Below are 5,052 nucleotides of genomic sequence, written 5' to 3'. Positions count from 1 at the left end.
ATCCAAAAATTTCCTTTTTTCACGTTCTTCTAATAAGAAGATACGAATTTGATTGAGGCACCATTTGGAAATAATTTTTAGTTTTTCGTTTTGTGGTTAAACGATTTTCTCCTTATTTTCTGGTCGAATTAAGGAAAATCAATCAAGTTGGTTGGTAGAATCATGGGTGTTTTTTTGTAATTGCTCAGTAGAATCATCTGAAGGTAGCAGCCATGGTAATTTAAATTGATTCATCAACCCGCGGAATGGCCCGCTCAGTAAAGGATCATGTATTTCTAGAAGATAATTTCCATCTTTAGTTCTAGAAAATCTTTTTTTTTTTCCTATCACATCTACAAGAGGGGATCCATTTCTTAGAGCTCTCACTTGATCTTCAATTTCGAGTGCTAAGAATATTTTTTTCTCTCCTTTTGTTGATATCCATTCAAAAAGGTGATCCTGATTTCGATCAAGAATTTGATCACCGAGGTTGACCATTTTTGCAAAGAAAGACATACTAGGTGGAGCTGTGAAATATAGTCTTTGATTCCCATCACTAAGACAAGCATCAAATAAATATTCAGCAACTTGGCTCTTCACAAGGCCACCAAGAATGAAATTTCCTATACCCACGTACCAGAAGGGTACGTTGAATCGGTTATAATCAAAAAATAGTAGTGGCCACAGTTTTATTAATATGGAAGATAAATCAAAATCTGTGTCAGTTTATTTGTTTAGTTCTTTTAAGGATAGCACCTTTACCATTTTGTGAGAAATGGAAGAAAGAGAAATAGTTTTATCAACAAAAGCTTTAATTTTTTTTTTCTTCTTTGAAGTTTTTGGTTTATAATCATCTTTGTAAGCATTTTTTTTTCATCGAGTTCTTCCAAAGATTCCTAAAATTCTTCTAAAGGGCCCTAAAGAAAGGCTCGATTATCTACATATTTTGTCATAAAAAGTGATGGATTTTTCCCATAGAATGCCATCATAAAGTAATCAAAGAAAATTAATTGAAAAGTGAAAGCAAAAATTTGTCCCCTTTTACCCAGTTTTAAAGGTGAATCACCTTCAACACGTAAACAAAAGAGGTTCATGATTTTGATGAATTAAATTATCCTATGAGCCATCCGGGTGTGGTGCTCATAAAAAATAAAAGGATCCCTATGTACCTAAATAATATGATGTTAATGAGGCCCAGATAGATGGATTTACCAAAAAGGGAAGGATTTAGCAATTGTAGACCAACTCTAAGAAAAAAATCGATCACCAAATGATTCAACCAAGGGAATAAAACATTGGAGAAAACAATCCTGATAAAAAGAAATAAAAAGACTGGCACAAACATTAGAGTCATCGCGTGAGGTTTCAAAATGACGCTATAGATAGGGCACAAATAAATGGATGAAAAAATTACAACTTGCCCAAGAAATGAACCACTAAGAATCAATTTTCGCATAGGAATGCTTTTATCACCATTTCTATGTAATAGCTTATCCTTAATCAACAAGGATCTGAGATAATACATCTGAGATGGACTGATTTGCAATGTTGATAAAAATCCATAATACACCCTGAAAAAAGCACAATCGAAATACTCCTTTGTATCCAAAGCAACAAAAAGTTACCATTTTTTAATTCCCCCTTATTTTGATATTATAATTATTACATTGATCTGGTATCGAAACTATACAAAAAAGATGTTGAGGTCCATGATAATGAAACATAAAATACTCCCTATTTAAATAAATAAACAAATTGGAAAGAGGAATAGAATATTTCTAGAGTTAAAAAACTCTATTAAAGAAATAAATCTTTTTTCCATTGATATTGACTATTGTTAACTCGTAACAATATGTCTATTGTAAAGCTTATATTTCTCAAGCTATTAAATATGTCCTCCCTATGATTTAGGGATGATAAGTTCTAACAAGAATAAGGTCTACTCGACATGGGTGTCGAACTAAAGTATTTGACATGTTTCTTCTTGATTTAAATAAAGCATACTTTTCATGATTTGATCAGCCAGTTGTTTTTCGAGTGGTCCAGCTAAGAAAATATATCTCCCAAAATATAATTGATGATATAATTTAATTCGACCCAGTTTGCTTCCTCCTCTTCAGGCCCTTGATATGGTACTTTCACCACTATTTTTAAACCCATATTACTTGTTTGTTTGTTTTTTAAATCTTTTTTAGGCACATGGATTATAACCATATCAGTTTCTTTTTCATTATCGTGATACGATTCACACTGTCTAACTTATAGCTCCCTTCTTTTTTGATAAAGTTGATTTACGAATTATCTATCATCTATACAATATATTTCCTATAGAAAGATGTTTATCAATATCCTTTAATTTTGTTTACTAAATGCTTGAATACCATGTGATGCCTCCTCAACCTGGAGTACCCCCCGAAGAAGCGGGAGCAGTAGTAGTCGTTGAATCCTCCACTTTTATGTGTACGACTGTTTGGACCAATGGACTTACCACTCTTGATCATTACAAGGGACGATGCTATGATATTGAACCCGTTCCTGGAGAGGAAAATCAATTTATTGCCTATGTAGCTCACCCTTTAGATATTTTTGAAGAAGGTTTTGTTACTAACCTATTCACTTCTATTGTAGGTAATGCATTTGGATTCAAAGCCTTACGGGCTCTATGTCTGGAAGATTTATGAATTCCTCCTATTTATTCAAACAAATTCCAAGGCCCACCACATGGTATTCAAGTAGAAAGAGATAAATTAAACAAATATGGTCATCCTTTGTTGGGATGTACTATAAAACTAAAATTGGGTCTACCTGCCAAGAATTATGGTAGAGTGGTTTATGAATGTCTTCATGGTGGACTTGATTTTACCAAGGATGATGTAAATGTGAATTCCTAACCATTTATGCACTGGAGATATCATTTCTATTTTTGTGCAGAAGCAATTTATAAAGCTTAGGCTGAGACGTGTGAGATTAAGGGACATTACCCAAATGATATTGTAGGTACATGCGAAGAAATGATGAAAAGAGTAGTATTCACCAGAGAATTGGGAGTTCCTATAGTCATTCATTACTATCTCACTGGAGGTTTTACAACAAATACTTTGTTGGCTCATTATTACTGAGATAATGGCCTACTTCTTCACATTTACCACGCAATGCACGCAGTTATTGATAGACAAAGAAATTATGCTATGCACTTTCGTGTACTAGCTAAAGAACTACGTATGTCTAGTTGACATCATATTCACATTGGTACTGTAGTAGGTAAACTTGAATGAGAATGAGAAGTGACTTTGGGTTTTTTTGATCTATTGCATAACGATTTTATTGAAAGAGACTGAAGTCGTGGTATTTATTTCACTCAAGATTGGGTCTATGCCAACTATTCTTCTTGTAGCTTTAGGAGGTATTCACATTTGGCATATGCCTTCTCTGATCGAGATCTTTGGGGTTGATTTTGTATTATAGTTTTGTCGAGGGACTTTGGGGCACCCTTGGGGAAATGCACCTGGTGCAGTGGCTAATCAGGTCGCTTTAGAAGCTTGTATACAAGCTCGTAATAAAGGACATGATCTTGCGCATGAAGGTAATGAAGTGATCTGCGAAGCTACTAAACGGAGCCCTGAACTAGCAGCCTCTTGTGAAGTATGGAAATAAATCAAATTTGAATTTGATATGATTAATCTTTTGTAATTGAGTGACTTTTATTTGTTTGGTCCCTTAATCAAATCGAACTCGGCCCAATCTTTTCTTTTAAGATTGAGCCTTATACCAAATGGATGGCAATAGATAATTTGGCTAGAGGAAATAAATTTACCTCTTACCTACTAATATAGAAATATATTTTCTAGATTATTTGATGGGGTCAGTGGATCACTAGGTCTAGGCCCAAGGAGCAAGGGCCTTCAATCTCTTCTAGCCACGCGCTCAAAGGAGGTTCAAAATTTGTTATCTTTAACAAATTAAACCCCAGTCAAATCTCTTCTAATCTATATAAAAGCTCACTTTTAATCGACTTTGTCTAGAGCTTTAGTAAAAAAAACTACAATAGCGTATTTTGTAAAAATAGATATTTTATTAAATTATTTGTTCATTATTTTTCATGAATTTTCTTGAATTCGTTGCAAATATTAGAAAGAACTTGACGGAGACTTCATTTTCTCTTTTTGATCAGAAGCAGAATTTGATTCAAGGAATCAAATTTATATGAAATACATTATATATAATAGTACGCTATTTGAATAAATAAACTCATTACGATGATAAGACCAAATTAATTCTCGATTAAGTCGAGTTAGTCAGATGGATACATTTTTTTTTCTTTTTGAAAAAGAAAATAAATGGAATAAAAAGGAAGCAAAATTTGTATTTTATCTATTAAAATTTGTACACTAACAATATTTAGAAAAAATATAGGAAAATGTGTGAGGAAAATGAAAAAAAAAGGATTCTGAATATATCAAAACAACTGTCATAGAAAATGGATACAATTCAGAACGTTTTAAGTATTTGTGGTTTTTGTGCGAGAATTGTGAGACCCTTATATATAAGAAATCTTTAGTAGAACAAAAAAGTGTTTGTGCAAAATGTGGAGAAACTCTGCAAATGACTAGTTCACAACAAATTGAACTATTAATTGATAATGGCACTTGGCATTCTATGAACACGAATTTATCTACTATATATGTTTTACAGAAAAAACATATGACATTTGACATCAAAATGGTTCGAAAGGTCTCAATTTTATTGTACAAAGTAATTTATGGCAAATATTTTTACAATGATTTTTTTTTAAATAAATATTACAATAACGTGTTGAGAATATTAGTACCATACAACAATACTCTTGATTATATCCTTAAGGTTGCACTAGGATCAAAATTCATAAAATATTTGAATTTAGAATCAAAAGAAACTATTAAGATAGTACAAGATATTATTGATACAGGGTTGAAAACAATTCAATTTGTACTTTTTGAAATACATCAAAAAATAAAAAATGAATTATATAGGTTTGTTATTTTAAATAAAGCATTTGAAAATGAGCAAATTTATAGCTTGCTTGAAATCATTTAT

The 5,052-nt window shown here is 32.0% G+C and overlaps 1 pseudogene; it reads left to right on the top strand.

Moving 5' to 3' along the window:
* The first annotated feature begins 2,348 nt into the window (after positions 1-2,348).
* Positions 2,349-3,669, top strand: LOC131062677 (ribulose bisphosphate carboxylase large chain-like; annotated as a pseudogene).
* Positions 3,670-5,052: the final 1,383 nt, after the last annotated feature.

Source organism: Cryptomeria japonica, chromosome 3 (assembly GCF_030272615.1).
Source record: "Cryptomeria japonica chromosome 3, Sugi_1.0, whole genome shotgun sequence".
NCBI lineage: Eukaryota > Viridiplantae > Streptophyta > Pinopsida > Cupressales > Cupressaceae > Cryptomeria > Cryptomeria japonica.
The sequence above is the reverse complement of the archived record's forward strand: the minus strand, read 5'-3'. Positions and strand labels throughout refer to the sequence as shown.